This window comes from Artemia sp. Qi Xiang Cuo, chromosome 16 (genome assembly GCF_049724085.1).
Source record: "Artemia sp. Qi Xiang Cuo chromosome 16, ASM4972408v1, whole genome shotgun sequence".
In the NCBI taxonomy this organism is placed as follows: domain Eukaryota; kingdom Metazoa; phylum Arthropoda; class Branchiopoda; order Anostraca; family Artemiidae; genus Artemia; species Artemia sp. Qi Xiang Cuo.
The window spans coordinates 40,105,292-40,123,415 of NC_142809.1; the positions used below are offsets into that span (position 1 = coordinate 40,105,292).

An 18,124-nucleotide genomic window follows, 5' to 3' on the forward strand; every position below is an offset into this window, starting at 1 on the left:
TACTTGTGCATTATACGGGCCCACCGGTATATAATGTATCAAGGAGACGAGAGACGAAACCCACCAAACGGGTATTTGCAATAGAGAAATGGAATGCAAAGCGTGGTTTTCATTGCGTTTACGACATTTAAACTGCTGTTTTTTGGGGTTTGGGGGGGGAGGTACCTAGGTTAGGTTGTGTTACGTACTTAATATATGCTATGGTTTAACCCCCCCCCCCCACTCCCATTAATGTGCAAATATATAGCCCAAATTTGTTTCTACGTTATTATATATTCATCCTATTTTATTATATTTCATTAGCATTAACCAAGCTTGACTTCTTTTGTGGGCCCGTATAATACACAAGTACCAAAAAATCTAAAATACTGAATGTTTTTTTAAATCTTGAGGGTTGACCCCCCCCCTGCTATCCCTATCTGAAGTCCCTGCATCTATTCAAAAGTGCAGTGATTTATTTGTTTACTCATAAATTAATAATTGCAAAAAAACGAACATAACCCCACGTCCATCAAACTGACAGGAATAGTGAAAAATGTGACAAACAGAACTAAATTTTAAAATGAACAAAGAGGTAAGACTCCCAATAATACTAAAAAAAAACAAGGAAGAAAACTTGATATCAAAATATGAAACTCCTTACCAAGTGAGTGCAAATGAGTCACCAATGAGTTGTTAAAGCTCTCCCAACACAAAACCGAAACAACTAGGAACGTACGCAATGATATGAGCCTTTACGGCCATGCCCCTCCTCCAGTATTGTTATAACTTATGATTTTCCTTATTTTAATTAGCCCCCCTTCCACGCAAATATTCCTAAGTTCGTTAAGATATGGAAGTATTCCAGGAAGTACGCAGGGGGATCGGACTTGGACCTTCTTGCTGTTTCAAAGCATTCACTCATTTCCAGAAACCATCCTAAATAATTCTCTGGTCTTTTGATCTTCCCGGTATGTAAGACTACCACGGCAAGCTTTTTATCCAATCAGGCATTTTTTTCAAACTGTAGATTAACGACATATAGGTCGTATATGCCAGTCAAAAATAAGACTTAGCTACCTCCTACAAATATTTGAATTTGTAAGCATTTTGAATTTTTCGTATCTATCTTTACTTGAAATCACATTGGAATTTTTTTTCCTGTATTTTCTTCTATTTAGTCCGGTCATTTTCTACAGCCCACCATTTGACTATTAATCACTGTTTAACAGCCGATTATAACTTAATTTTGGACAAAAACCAAAGTTCAGCCCATCCTTTTCTTGATAGTACTTTTAGTAGGCCAGCAATAACTTCCGATATTAAGAAATTACATTTTTTTTCATTAAATTACAGGCACATGAATACAGCACATTGAAGTGAATACTTTAGATTCGGAGTGAGAAGACACCTGCTTCTGAAGTGAGGAAAAACAACTTGAGACCCATTGATGAAACCTTAAATGAAAGTAAGTTAACCACTTGAATAGGCAAAGTAATACGTAAATAATGTATTTTTCATTTCAAAGACCAAAATACTCTACACTGAGGGAGCCCATCTTGTCATGAAAAAGTGTATGACATCTCATAAATTTTCTAGGGATTCCATTTAAATGCTTTAAAGTGGATTTGAAAAGGGTACGTCTACCCCTTTCGGGGTACCCTTTTCAAGATTCCCATACACGTGAGCTAAAAAATACGCTGAATTAAAATATACTTATTTCAGAAGAAGGGGGTGTTGAATTAAGGAGATTCTTTAGCGACTAGTTTATGCGCGGATTTAATGTTAACAAATTGTCACTCAAATAATATACATTAAAAAGGGGATGTGTCTACTCCTTGGGGGATAAAATTAGAATGTACTTCAGCTCTGTACTTTCCTCAGCAGAGACACTGGTAAAGCAACATATTACTCTGTAAATACGGCTTACAGTGTTGGGCGATATTCAATATCGATATTGATATATCTATTTATCAGAGCAAATATCGATATCGAATATCGAAACGAAAATATCGATATCGAAAACGATATTTGAACATATTTGACTATTTTCGGCCTTTTCTGCTACTGGTAAACGTCCTGCAGAAAAGATCCAACATAGAAAATTGTTTGGGAAATGGGCGAGAAGAAGAACAATGATGTATTTACTCCATTGACTCATACATGCTGATACACAGCATACTTACCTGTATCCATAAGTTGGCATAGCCTGTTCTCAAACTCAAAATACGTTTAGTCAGGAGGACTTCCAAATGTTGCTGAGAACCTCCAAAAGGCCTTGGCTGTATTAATGCCTTCTAAGCTGATAAGCCTTGCTCATATAAAAGAGAATTGGTTTTCTATGCTGAATCCAAATATATGGGATTCATTCAGTTTAGTGTTCCCATCAAAAGAAACGAGCCTGAGAAAATTTGCGTGATTTTTGGGAAAGGGGAGAAACCCCCCAAGAAGTCAAAGAATCTTAAAGAAAAGCGTACCATCAGATTCAGCATATCATGGAACCCTACTTGTAAAGATTTTAACCTCCCGTCAGCATAAATGTAGAATTTTGTATTTTTTTTCAGAATAAAAATCACGGATGCATGTTTATTTATTCCTCTTTCTTTTGCCAGCGTGATCGCATCAATTCAAAGGCCCAAGAATGTTGGGAAAGTGCTCGTTCAAAAGAAAATAACAGTTCTAGTTCCCTTTTAAAGTGACTCGAGATATTGGAGAGCCAATAGCCCCCCTCCCACACCCTTTTTCTCTGAAAACACCCGATCCCAATTTTGAGATATTCATTTTGTTCACCATAGTTGAAAGATCGAAAAAATGTTCCTCCGGAGATAACCTGACTCCCCGCAACCTGAGGAAAGGGCTTTAAGTTATGAATTTGCCTATTGTTTACGTATAGTATTTTTTATTTGTAAGTAAACAGGCCTTTTTAGGGGAGGGGAACTGTTCGGTGGGGGGATTTTCCACAGGTAGAATTTCCCATGGGCAGGGCAGTTTCCGGGGCTGAACTAACAAGGGGGAATTTTACACCGGAGAATTTGTCATAACTCCTATACGAAATTCGTCATAATGTTTCTCTGCCGATTCAATTTTTGATCTAGAGATGTTCCGAGGAAATTGTTATGATCCCCCCATGGGGCCAGGGGAAAGGGCTATAAGTTCTTAATTGTGTTTGCTGTTGACATATAGTTTCTGTTATTTGTAAGTAAACAGACATGATTAAGGTGGGTCCGTTTGCGCTAGGTGATTTTCCGCGGGGAGACATTTTCATGGACAGGGACGTTTTCGAAGATGAACTTATAAGGAGAAATATTACACGGGAGAATTTGCCAGAACTCTTATATCAAATTTATTTTACTTTCTCTTTGCCGATTCAATTTAACATCTAGAGATGTTCCGGGGATATTATCCGGGGTAAATTTTCAGAGGTTAAAATTGCCTGGGAGATTTTTTTGTGGGAGGGAGGGAGTTCCCACGGGAGAAATTTTCCATGGGAAAGTTTTCAGTGGGAGCAATTCTTCGTGGCAGAATTTTTCGCAGGAGATATTCTCCATGTGGAAATTTTTTGCGGGAGAAATTCTTCATCAGAGGATTTTCCGCGGAAGAAACTTTCCATTCGGAGGATGGGATTTCAATGAAAAATTTCCTGTTGAAGGAGTTTTCCGGCATGATTTGAAAAAGATCAAAAATTAAATGAAAGACAAGTCTTTTTTTTTTAAATGAAAATAGGCGTAAGAGAAATTTCTAGGCAAAATTGTCCACAAGAAAATATCTGGGTGGAATTTTCAGCAGGGACGGATTTGTAGTGATGATTTCCTGGTATTAAATGAAAAAAAACAAAAATTAAATAAAAAAAAAAAATTTTCAACGGAAACTAGGGAGACATTGAAACTTGAGACAAAAAGAAATCCTACCGTATGCGAGGGGAGTTACCCCCTCCTTTAAAGAGTTCCAATTATTTAAAAACAACTCCTGAAACACAAGGGCTATTTAATTAGAATAAGAAGCTTGTTTTTAAAATACTAGGAAAAACGTATATGAAGGGCATCCCTCTCATAAACGGAATAATTTCTGTTTGTTTTAAGTTTTAATGCTGAACCTTACTTTCAGTTGAAAAAACCTGTTTTCTTTTTTTTTATTTAATCACTGAAAGGTAGAACAAATGCTCAGGGAAAAAACATTGACATGTCGCTGAGTTTGAATAGCCAGAAGTAGCCAGTAGGTCATCTTTCTTTATCTTGAGCCCGAGTAATTTAAAGTCTAGATTTCTCTGATATTCACTCTTGTAATCGAAGTTTGTTCTTATTGCTTGATTTTATATTATTCAAAGTTTAAAAAATTTTGCAAAATACACTTTTATTATAATTAACGGTACTTTTCTATCAGCCAGTACACATTCGAGAATTTGGATCTACAGGTACGGGGTAGAAACAACCGCTATGCTTGGGAAATAGATAGGATATAATAATAATAATATAATAATATATATTGAATCTATAATATGCGTACCATTCAGAATCAGGGATAGCAGATGCGAATAAAGACTCATCGCTTTTAGAGGGCAGAAAACGCCAAAGGAGAGAAGGATTAATTTTGGCCCGTGTAGATTCGATATCAATCATCTTTTTTCATATGTAAAAAAAATATTCATATAAAATCATAAATCATATATATATTTTGGGGTGTATTTTTGCACACTTGGGGAATGGTGGGGCGGGGGTTAAGTATAGCGGGGCTGCATGCAATAAGTAACCTAACCTAAATAAACCAAAATACCAACTAAATATTTATTAAAACATAGCTACAATGTAGTTTTCCACTGAATCGAAGCTATTTGTCTCCGTATACAAACAGCAATAAACCGGTTGTTGTATGATTTTATAGATTCAGATTCTCGAGTGTGTAGTGGCTAACAGATAAGTACCCAATTTTTTTTTAACTTTGCAAAGCCAAGAGTTAATCTGAATAAAAACTGATCAGAAATATTGAAATCGATATATCGATTATCGAATATCGAAAGTAAAAATATCGATATTTCGATATATCGTTTGATCAAATTATCGCCCAACACTAACGGCTTAGTGTTCACAACAGAGCTTCTACTGATTTTTGCCATATACCCATGTTTCACTTGCGAAAATTTTCAATGTTCAGGGATACTAAATAATACTGTAACAGTCTCAATATAAATATTAACGACAAAGTTAAATCCAAGAGTGGCAGCCCTGGTTCTGATTACAGAATAATGTGACATTCAAATCAGGATTCGATGCACTAGAATCAGGTAGATAAATAACTGTAAAATATTTTTGTTAATATCCTGGAGTGGTTTAAAACAACCTCTATCATTTTAAATGTTCTTCTACAAGAAAGAAACAATTTCAAGAAATGTAAAAACAGGGCAAAGAAACAGATCGGCTGAAACTTATTTACAAAACAGGTTGTTAGTAGCAATGTATATTCATGCCAAACAACCGTATCTAGTGGCATCTCTTTACTTGGTGCAAACTTAATATGAATGATTGACTAACGTTCATATCTATTTAACTCTTATTCTTTAAGTTTATTTTATTGTTTTGTTCTATTACATATTTATTTCATTCTTTAAATCCATTTTACTTTACCAGATCACTATTTTTAGCTGTCTTCTTAGGAAATTGGCTGTATAAATAAATTTACACACATTAGTAAAAACCAATTTAGGCAAATTATAACAGCTCAAATACAAAGAACGAAGTAGAAAATTTTAAAACCATTCTCCAACTTAAAAATAAATATCTCAATTTGAACGGCTGAGATTTTTTCGAGTGGCTCAGCCAAGGCCGTATCAGGGGGGGAGGGGGTTTGAACCCGTCAAGATGTTAGTACAACCCTTACAAATGAAACAAATGCAGATAAACATATTTTTGATACGTTTCTGAAATACTCATCTTAGTGACTACCTTTGAACTTAATTTCCAGAATCATTTTGAAAACGTGATAAATAAAGACACCAGATGCTAGGAGAATTATTCATCTTGTATAATAAGGAGCAAAGCAATTGACCATTGCTCGCCGTAAGCCTCTTCATCTGATAATAGGGTCTTGACTACCAAAAGGGTAACCGGTAATCGTGCATTGCACATTGGTAATCTTGATTGTGAAATTCGAGCACATTAAACACCTGGTGCCCACAGTATTCAGCGGACGTTTAAATTTCAAATGAAAGGTGCCCGCTTATTTTCTTGTACAAAAAAGATGAGAGAAAAAAAGAAGCTTTTCTGTTCCCATTTTAATGATCAATGAAGTGTTTACACAAGGACAGACATTGGATACTTCAGGTACGTACGCGATTCTTATGGAGGTGAGGGAGGTAAAATTAAAAAAAAAAATGCACAAATAGTCGAGCTATATGTAAAATGATGAGCTAAATGCGCTAATAATGAGCTAAATGCATACGGGGAGTTATGGTCTTTCAGAAATCAAGCACACCAGAGTGACGTGTTCCGTGCGGCGAAAGTGTGCCAAGCGTGGCAGAACTAAGCCGACCATCTAAGGACTGCCATGCGTGGTGGGACTGGCACACGTGGCGCTACGAGCATGTAGGCCTACACCAGGAGACGGAAAGTGGGGTACCGCTCGAATATTTCATAATTATATTTATCGACCCAGCTGTATCAACTAGTGGCTTCTGCGTAATCACTAGTATCAATGGCTGTTCTTCTTATAAGCATAATATCAACTACCACTTTCTATGCGACCAAGGACCAAGGACTCCCAAAAACTAGTAGGAAATACCTGTTGATTTACAATGGGCCATTTGGTTATCAGCCTTACCTTATTTGATATCGGTATAATCAACAGCGTCTTGTTTTATTAGTCCGCGCTTGAGACAGAGCTTTTCTTAATGTTTTCAATCAGACTAGTCGGTACTTTCCCATTATATGGGTCTTTCAAAAAAGTCAAGTTTGGTTAATGCTAATGAAATAAAATAAAGTAGGATGAATATGTAATAGGCTTGTTTAAAAATAAATTTGGGCTATATATTTGCATATTAGGGGGAGGGGTAAAGCATTGCATATATTAAATACGTATCCTTACTTAACCTAGGTACCTTCCCCCCTAACCACCCCCCCCCCCCCAAAAAATAATTAAATATCGTATACACAATGTAAACCACGCTATGCATTTCATTACTCTATAGCGATGTCTTGAATTAACTAGTAAAAAACGGGTTTTTCGTGACTGGTTTCTTTGTAAAGGCCCATATAATGGGAAAGTACCGACTAGTCTAATGCATCGAAATTCTTATAAAACATGATGGTTGATCACGGTCTTCGCTGCAATGAGCATTAATTTTAAGACTTCCTTTTTTCTTCTTATTACTATTGGTCATACAAATTTTATAATTAGTTCATGTGACTAGAAATTTTATAATTACTTCATGTGACTAGACAAATTTTGGGTCTAAAACATTTGAAATCATTTTGCAATTGATGATGATAATGACAAAGTGTAAGGTTTAATCTAAGCTAGTCCACTTGTGGCACTGGTTTCATGACAAACAACGCTACAAAGATATCCACTTATAGCCTACAGTAAAACAGATTAGACCATCTTAGTTGACCTTATTCCTCCAGCACCAAAATGCAAATTAATTCTTCTTTTTTCCTGTTTTCTCATCATCATGACTGTTTATAAGATTTAATTCGTATAATCAGTTCGTAACAATAATTACCAAAACCAATATTTGGTGAAGTTAAATCACGTGACCAAAGACAATTTTACATTTGAAAGCTAAAAAACCATCTTTGTTTGAAGCACAATTTATTTCTTTTCATTTTTGGCTTTAACCGTAAGACTTTTGGCTTTAACCTTAAGAGTATTGTGTAGTCTGTGATGGTGGCGGAATAGGGAAACCCGTCGACTATCCGCGAACATAGCTAATCTCTTCTAGTGTCAGTTATGCCACTCACGGAATAGTAGGATTAGTCTTGGAAGCTTAAAAGTTGTCTGAAGGCAGAATTTGAGTATTGACATTATTTTGATACTCTGAGATTACATTATTTTCTGAAATTTTGTCTTAAAACTTTGCAACATGAGCCTTTTAGAAGTCTATCCGACCATGTCCACTTGGACAAGTTTTAATATTAAATGACTTGATAGATTCTAAACTTCCAGCATTCACAACAATATTACTTGATCAATACCAAAGTGAAACTAATTTTTTTCGGCGAATATCTATTTGCCAGAAAACTAGAATTTTTTTTGACCCGTAAATTCGTATTTTTCACCTTCTAAAGTGGGTAGGATGGCGTCCCCCGACTACTTTCCGCGTAGTCGCAATATTACTTGATCAATACCAAAGTGAAACAATCTTTTGTCAGCGAATATAATTTGCCAGAAAAATGGAATTTTTTTTTTGAGCCGTAAATTTGTATTTTTCACCTTCTAAAGTGGGTAGGATGATGTCCCCCGACTACTTTCTGCGTGGAGAGCTTTTACTCTAATACTACTACTAGTTGTAGCAGACAACTCCTTCGTGTGTACTTCCTTCACTCTTATTCGTTGAGACTCTAAACTGCCTCCTTGTTGATTCACCTGTATTCAATTTTATCAAGAAACTAAGAGTAGCGCAATCCCCCAAAATTCCGTCGTCTGACACAGTTGGGGGGCACTGATGGTGTGTCACAAAGATTTGTTATCAAGCGTTTTACAAGACATGTTTATAACTCCGTTTGTAGTCCCCCATCTTGAATAGCTTTTCAATCTGTTTGCGCCATTTTCAATTGTCGTTTCATGTTGCTTTTACAGCTTTGAGTAGAAATGAACAACAAGATACTTTATAACATCTGCGGATCTAACGGAACACCCCGTTTAGTGAATAATGTCATCTTTAATCCCTTCTGTAGCTGTTCAAAATAAACACATTCCCTAAAAAACGAAAACAAGTTCTGAGTAATTGAAGCTTCCTATACTTCTTAGGGAAATAGGTGACTAATTTTTAATAAGGAAGGATTTCTCAGACTTCACTAGTTGATACAGGGGGCAAAATAACAACAAATACATCCAACTGAAGACTGTAGTGCCCGTAAAGGCGTGTTAGAGCGTTTGGTGGATAATATTTGAATATAAAGTATTCAAAAGTCAGAAAAGAAAATATTTTTGGGTACTTGTATGATATAGTGACCATACTTTGTAACCTGAGTGACCACACTCAAGAAGTGAAGTTAGGTTAATCATATTGAAATATAACAAAATACGATAAAAATGTAGCCTAATACTTTATTAACAAAATTATGGAAACAACAGAGAATTATGGAAAGCAGACCGCCTAGAACGCATTATATTAAATACCCAAGCTAACTAACTGTATATATTAAATATTTAATTTAAAAATATCTGCATATTAGTTTATCTCACTCAGACTAAGCTGATCATCTCCGAGTACATACAGAAAACCGGTTTTAATACACATCAAGAACAAAGTGTGGTCGCTATATCATGCAAGTACCCATTTTTGTTGCACCTATCCAAAATCAATGCATTCTTTGCAATTTTGAGTTAAATACCCTGTGCGTATAGAATATTACCCGTAATGGATCGATTAATTTTATTTTTGAAGTTAGCTATTAAGACTTCTTCCTAGTAAGCGCCTCAAACATACTTATAACTAAAGTGGTTTTCCATGTTGTTATAGTTACATCAACTTAACAGGTTCAGCCATTTTTTGCTTTATATAATGTAATTGGTACTAATTTAGATCCCAATACCACGCCTAAATGTTCTTAAGACCATTCATTACCTTCAGGCACAGCCGTTCCTAGAGGGGGGCAACTGGGTCAGCTGCCCCAGGAGCCACGGCTGCGGGATTGCCCACTTCAATAAAAATTTTTACTTTGATTTGGCTTTTTTCCTTCTATTTGAGTCAGGAGGGGGCACTGTAATTAATTTTTCCCTATGGACCACCAACTCTAGAAATGACCCAGCCTGCGAGTCTTGTCTTTGACACACCCCACTTACTCTTTATCTTAAACGGCCTCTATCTTTCAGTACGGAACTCATTTGAACGGATTGTCTTCGAAATACTTTTAAACTTAATGAAATTCAAAGTCACTTTAGTTAAACACTAATTTAGGCTTGAACTGAAAATGTCACTCCAACTGTTCCTTGTTTTTTCTTGTTCTATTTCAAAAGAATTTTCTTTCAAATATATGTTATGTCAGTCACCTCAAATTACCTCGAATATCACAAATGGACTGACAAGATATAACGTCAGGATGCTCCAAGCACGTTCACCAAGAATCGAGGTCAGGCACTGGCGACTGGCGGCATTATTTTGCTGCCCCTCAATCGAACACTATTTTTTCATATTGAAATATGTTTGAAGCTGCTTGCTCATTAACGTGCCTTGTTTCAATATATTTTTTTTTTTTTAAGTTTGAAGACTTGATACTTTAAATATCTTAAAACAAATGTTTAGAAAACATACAAAAAAGTTGCAATTAAAAAAAAAAATGTATTTTAAGTCTAGAAACTTTGAGATTTTCAAAAAAGGAAGGTTTTGTTGAGGACGGGCCTCACACGTATAAGGTTTGACAAAATTAAACAACGAAGTTTTTCTCCATTTCAGGGTATTAATTCTTATTATCTGTGATTTTTATTACACATCTCGGAGATAAAACATTGTGCCTCTGAAAGTAGGCTCACAGGAAAGCAAACATCTTAATTTTTTTTGTAAGACTTGGTGCATATATATCATCTTTTAGTTAGGGACGGAAACAAACAAATTCCGTGGTGAAAATGGCTTTAAATTCATTGGTGCAAGTTTGTGATGTATTTTATATTAAGCCAATCGCAATATTTCTTATTTCAGGAGAGCCAATCGTCATCGATTTCTTGAATCTCATTGATCTCAAAAGAACGAACTATTAAATTCTACCTTACGGATGTGTCTATAAAAATTTAAGCTATTAAAAATATTTTTTTTTTCAAAATGAGAAACTTTTTTGAGGAAGAAAAAACGAGAATAATTCCAGCCAGTGAAAAATGGAAGAGTAGTTGGCAGATATTTCGGTCGAGACCTCCGCTCAACCTTCCTCAATGCAAAAAGGACATCATGAGTAAAAAAAAAAAATGCAGATAAAGGTCCTCAGAACCAAATAAAATCCATACACACATAAAACACAAACACTAAATTAAAAGAGGCCCTCTCGAAGCAGCGGCGTTGAGTTGCTCTTTCACCATTGCTTTGAGGCGACCTTTTTGAGTGTGTTTGTTTTTAAGGTCTGTTTCACGGCATAAATATTAAACGGTAGCGAAATTTTTTTCAGAAACGGGACACATAACAGCTCGTGGAAAGAGAAGTTTCCCTTTGCGTCACAGCGATAGCTTTAGTTGCTGCCACAACATAATTACTAAAGAAGGCGGAGTCACGAAGAAAGGTCTGTGACTGATGTGTCTTTAATGGAGAGTATAGCAATTTTGTTACTGTTTAATATTTATGTTGTTGTCTGTTCTGATCCCATTTTGTACTGAAGACTTTTGTCTGATTTTTTTTCTCATGGTGCCCTTTTTTTTGTACCGAGGATAGTTGAGCGGAGGTCTCAACCTCCTCGTTTTTCTTCTTTACAGTTTTTTTTCTATCTTGGGATACTTGAGTGTAGTCTTAGAAATTATTTATGACAAGTTTAGTTAGTCAAACTGATTTTTAAATTACTTCCTGTGTTTCTCGATGATCCTAGACGTAGGGGTGCCTCAACTATGTAAGCAAGCAAAATATATTCCCAGAACGGCTGACCTTTGGCAAACATGTCAGCAATCTTATAGTAAATCTAGGAAGAAAAGTGGGAAATTTATTTTTGAATCCTCGCTGAGCTTCATTAAGCTAGCTTTGCTGGATGTACAAACGAATTAAAATAGGCTACTTAGTACCAAGGCCGTATCCAAGGGCAGAGGGTTACAAGTTTTGAATCCCCCCTCGAAAGTTTTGTCCAACTTATGAAATTGTAACAAAATACCATATTTTAGATGTGTTTTTTTGTAACACCCGGAAAAAAAAATATCCTTCCTAATCCTTTCCTAGTAGCAGTATTAGCAGCAATAGTACAATAATTTATTATAAGTCAAAAAACAAAAACAAATTACAGCATCACGCCATAAGCTAAGTTTGCGAGACTGCTGCGAAAATAGTGACAATAAAAATGTACAGACTAATAAATAGAATTAAACAAATATAACGATTCAAATTTCTAATTTTTTTAAAGAAATCGAACAGTTCGTGGTAACGAACTATAAGCAAGGAGCGACTCGGGTCAGTAGTAACAGAAACAAAAAAAAAACAGAATTTTCATACCAATAGATAAATCAAAAGAATGGGTTTTTTATGCTGATTTCAAATATAAAAGTTTCATTTAGTTTAGTCTTGCTCATCAAAGGTTACAATCCTGAGAAAATTTGCCTGATTGTCGAAAAAAGGGCGAGACACCCCCTAAAAGTCATAGAACCCTAATGAAAATAACACCATCAGATTCAGTGTATCAAAGAATCCTACTACTTAAAACGAACAGAAATTAATATGTATATGAGGAGAGTTGCTCCTTCTCAACATCTCGCTCTTTACGCTAAAGTTTGAATTCTGTCTTAATTCTTTAAGACCCTCCCGAAACACTGTTCGTTTAATTAGATCAATAAGAAGCTATTTATAAGAGTACTAGAAAACATTAGCGTAAAAAACGAGATGTTGAGGAGGAGCAACCCCCTCATATACGTAATAATTTCTGTTCGTTTTATGTTTCAATGTTGCTCCTTACTTTCAGTTGAATTTTTTTTTTTTTTAATAAGAATTATGGGCGAAACCGTAAACCGAATTGAACACTTACAAATAAATACACAATATCATATTTCCTGACTCTGAACAATAAAACCAATTTGTTTTCCTTTTTTTAATTATCATGATGAATGACCATAAAACCTCACCTTGAGTAAGCAGAGTCAGACAAGTCTTGAAGATGGTTAGGGAGATAGTAATAAAATACAATGTAGTATAGCTTCATGGGCCTTTTCGACCATAATAAAACGAAATAAAACCTCATTAGTTTGCCAGCTTCAACTTGACCTTAAATGGTCAGAGCCAAGAGTTCTGGAAGCTTGTTTAAACCTTATACCCAAAAGTAGAAAAGTATTTAAACATTGTCATGAGCGTGATTGTATTTTTCACAGGGACTAGTATTTTATGCTTGACGAAGCCTTTTACTTTAGAGCATAAAATTGTAAACGAAACAATCGGATAATTTTTCATCTTTTATTTATTTATCCGTTGTAAAGCCAAATATGACGTTCATAGTCAGTCCTCGAGAAAAAAGAAGAAAAAAAGGTGACCTAGGAGATTAACGAAATATTTTGCCACTGTTGTCACATTGACATAAGGCTAAAAGTTTGAATAGCTGTCATGTGAAATATTGCAGTGTTATGATTAATGCAATGATTTTCATTAGGAAACGGAGTTGGCGCAACAGAATTATTTCCCAAAATATATTTACTGTATGCTTGAAAATGCCGAACTTCGTGTGCCGATTTTTTTGAATATGGGATCTGGTAACAAGATGTGTTTGGGTTGCAAGTTTGCAAATATTTATTTTTGATTGAAAAGGAAAATAGACAAAAGATAATGTTATTGGTGGTTTCACCATACTTTTTGGTTTTCTTAGTTCTCTGCTATTATATCCGTTTGCTATCGTACATATTTAGTCACAAAACCGGTTACTATATGGCAAAAATATTTTTATTTCGTCTCATTTGTTTTTTGTTAATGTATTTGATTTGCAGCAATCGACTTTACTGTCCTATCTTATTACTCAGAGGCGTAATTTGCTGTGGGACAGCGAGGAGGGGTACCTGCCGCTCCCAGACCTCAGTTTTTCCCCTTCCTCCCCCCTCCCCCATAGCTGCAATTTAGTTTCTTTCAAAAATCTTGTTATAACTACGATAAGCCAGCATAATTCAAGCATACACAGAAACGGCCCAGTTTTCTTTAGTATATTTTTACCTGTATGGGTACTATATGGCTAATTTTCACCTTTCACTTGAGTTGGAAAAATTGGCGTCAAATTCTCCCGCCCCTCCTATTTTTACAAAATTGCGCCACTGTTATTAGTTATAATCATTGCCCTGAGTTACGACTTGGCTTTAAGATTTTCCTTCAAAATGTAAGCCTTTATGGCTATATTCATTATTAATTTTGAAAAAAAGATGACATTTATCTTCTGTAATTCATACCAAAAATAAAAAAAATGTCGCTTTACGCTTGAGTCATCATAAAAATAGAATAGATAATAACATAATAAATAGTACCTTCTGGGCCATTTGTAGCGCATTGGGCATATGTAGATATTTCTCAAAAACCTATGAAACTGACGGGTCCCCTTCTCCGTCGGCTCTGAGGTCACTGGGATCGAACCCCATGCGTCAATCCATGCAGGCAGAGATCAGTCCACGACGCTCATAAAGAATTTGAAATAAAAGACATGGGCTTAAGGCTTGTAGTCCCTGTATAAGTTTTTGCTAAGTTATCTTTCTGCGGTTCTAAAGCTCTAATTTTTCAGCGTAAGGCGACAATTTTACTGTTAGTCAGTAGCTCACATTTGCAAAATATTATTAACTTATTTTTTTTAGAAAGTCCTGAAAAAGTGTTTGAAAATCGTAACATTTTCTCCTTTAATGGTTAGATAATTCTCCTTTTAAGGTTAGATAATTCTTTAAGAAAAGGCATTATTGATATAATTCTGACTCGTGTATCGATCTATCTGAAACTAATGAATCCAATGGTATAAGTATCTTGGCCTATCATACAAGTTACAGGGGAGACTGGGGAGTGCAGTTGTAGTTCACTACGGATTTGGTGGCAAAAAATGACCTATCTTCACGAAAAGTTTACAAAAAAAAGCTCTTATTAGGACTTATCACTCTAAATTCTAATTTTTGTAAATAGCGTAAGAAACAAAGAGGGGAAAGGATATAATAAATGAAAAAATAAAATAAAATAGGTGAGAAAACAAGGAATGTTATCAACCAGTGGTAAAATATAAAGACAAAAACAAGCAAATATTTCGACAAGGACCTCTGCCAAGCCGTCCTCAGTGCGCAAAAAAACAACAACAAAAAAAACAACCAACCTTTCGAAGTGTACTTAACAAAAGGAGAACGTACACTCACGTCATGTATGTTTCTTACGTTAATGTATAGCCAGTATGGTCTAAATTGTATTTTTATAAATAGCCAATTTTTCATCTTAAAGTACCAAGGACAGTGAAAATAAATCTGGTAGTTTTGATTGGTTAAGTGGATAGCTACACGAAAAAATATATTTAAAAAAATTAGAAAAAGTCAGGAACAATTTTTAATCAAACAGACCTCTGTTCGCAGTTCTGTGCAACTTTTTGTAGTTACGGGGGTTGAGTTAAGAACAAGATATGTGGGTGAAAAATCAGCATTAAATTTGGTAAGTACATAAGACACCAAACAGCCTAAGGTATGCCTTTCCTTTGAAGGTGTAGCTGTCTTTGGGAACCAACAGATTGCTGATGTTTGGATTTGTTCGGACTGTAAATTTTTATGGTTTGATTTTTCATTTGTTTTCATGATTTGATGTGGCAACACTGATGAGAATGTGGTACTGCCCGAAAAATTCATTATTTTTAAGCAATCAATCAATCAATCTTATGAAATCGTGGTGTTCTGGTCTGAATAGACCTAAGGTAGGTCCACAGGTCAAAAAGTTTTTTTTGACGTCCATTATACTTTTAAGAAAAATAAAGCATTTAGGTATGAATTGTCTGCCCTAGACGGTTTCTTTTTTTTTTATTAATTATAATTTATCTTGCAAAGTGAATGTCTTGGGATGCATCCAAAGTATTTCAAATCACCTGTTTGATCGTATCGTGCATTTTTATCTACAAACCAGAATGATGCAGTGGTATAGCAAGAGCTGCTGAAGCTGGGAATGAACAAGTTTTTTCAGCTGAATTCAAGTAGATTGCATTTATTTTAAAACAATTACTTGAAACACCAATTCGTCTGGTGTTCAAGGTCCTGACGAAAAAGTATATGAATATCAGCTGGCCAGGCATATACACAATAACATATTATGGGGGGGGGGGTGATAACTATAAAAACATACAAATGATATTACATGTTTAAGGAGAAATGATTGAAGTTTTCCTGTTTTAAAGGGAAGCCTCAAGTTTTCGACGAAAAGTACTGTCTGGCACGTTTCTGGTAAGCACAGCGCGCTACCTGGTGTAAACGACATAATTAACTTCAGAAGGTATTGGCTGCAAAAAATTATAAGCAGCTTATACATAACAGCCATCTTTTTTTCACTTCATCACCTCCATCTTAGAATATTTTTTCTTTTTTTTCCAAATTAACGCTGAGAATGAGTCTTTTTTACTCCCATAGTTTCATCAACATAACTGACTATTTTTAATGCTCAATTGTGTAAATACATGCTATATATGTTTGAATCAATCCAATCCCACTGAACATGTTTATTGAAGGTCTTATTTGAGCACCATGAAGTACAAATTTAAATATTTCGCCAAGAAAACTGCCTTTTAGGCAAAAAAAAGCCTATCTTTTGTGCTCATCCGCTCTTAAAAGGCTAAATCTTTTCAGCCTTTCAGTTTCTCCAATAATGTCTGTGTAGGCTAAGGGTAGCCTACATGAAGTGACTTGGTGCTCAACTCTGGGCGTAGTATCCGAGTAACTCCCAACTCAGGTTCAGTAGCTAAAACCAATCTTTCTCTTTTCAGTGTATATTGTGTTCGATAGCTCGACTTACGATTGGCGCTGATTTTTTCTTTGGTTATCTAGCTGTATGAGTGTGACAAATCTTCATAAAGCTAGGTTACCAAAGCTAATAACAGTCCCTCTTCGACGAAACCCCTCTTCGACTTATGTGATTGAATCTCAGTGCTGGAAATCAATTTATTGTTATCTAACGTGTGAAACAGTCTACTTAACGTTTTGAGACAGTTCTTGGGACCAATAAGGAGATTATTGCTGGATCCAATTAAGGTAAATATTCCTAATATTTCTTTTACCATTATTTGCTGACCAGTGCAAGCTTTTCAAAGTTACTTCTTTTCTTCTCAATTAGCCTTTACTATAACAACGGGTAAAGAAGTCCAGATTATTTGGCCTCATTTTCTGACATGCGCCTAAGGAATAATGCAATTGGCTTTAAGGAGTGGCGACTTTAACATGGGAGAATAAGACCGTAATATCTCTTTTGCTCTTCAGTTCATTATTATTGGTTTTCATTAATTTTAGATTTGTTTAAAATACTGGTTTAGCAGAAATCTACAGTTTGTAACCTCTTAAGAGGTTCGAATAAGGTCTAGAATAGCGGCTCTCTAGAAGGAGACATGCTAGAAGAAAACACATTTTTAGATTGTTATTTTGTATTCATTTTTATGGTTTTGTTCGCTTTTCGACACTCCATCCCCAGCCCCCCCCCCGATAATGGTCGCGTATAGTCCTAGGCTATATAAAAATAGCTTCAAAAAAATATGGAATTCTCACTTAATAATACGCAGCAAGCATCAAAGAATCATATTTCTTTGTTTTTTCCCCTTTTTATCGGTTTTGAATGAGTTTTCATCAATTATTTATGTTTTTTTTTACATAAGAAACTATTACAGGGGGTTGAGGATGAAGTGTCAAAAACAATCACAAGCAAAAAATGAACATAAAATTAACAATCTAAGAATGTCTCTCTTCCAGCACATCTCCTTCACAAGAACCGCTATTTTAAACCTTTACCGAGGTCGGATTTAGAGATATGGTAAACTAGCCATGATTAGAACAAACTAACACCTTACTCGCTCAGATGCACTAATAGGTTTGTTTGATCTCTGGCTCACTGGCACTGCCTCTGGCTCAAGGACTACCAAACTCAGTTATATGTGCTGCATATAAGAATCATGCCACGCTGTTTAGCCAGTAACTGTTTTTATTATAGCTTTTTTTTTGTTTAAATATTGGAACTAAATATTCTTCGTTTGTAAATCTAAAAAAAAGCTCTCCTGTCGCTCTTGCAAAATATGAAAATGAATTACAGTATTTTTGAAGCGATACTAATATTTTGTACTTTTTCACTCCAGGATACCAA

The 18,124-nt window shown here is 35.3% G+C and overlaps 1 long non-coding RNA gene across 1 annotated transcript in view; it reads left to right on the forward strand.

Moving 5' to 3' along the window:
* Positions 1–17,025, forward strand: part of LOC148942896 (uncharacterized) — a 41,283-nt gene extending 24,258 nt beyond the window's left edge. The window contains exons 2-4 of the long non-coding RNA XR_016143109.1: positions 1,336–1,447; positions 11,286–11,396; positions 16,764–17,025. This is a non-coding gene — a long non-coding RNA (uncharacterized LOC148942896). The remainder of the gene's footprint in view (positions 1–1,335; positions 1,448–11,285; positions 11,397–16,763) is intronic.
* Positions 17,026–18,124: the final 1,099 nt, after the last annotated feature.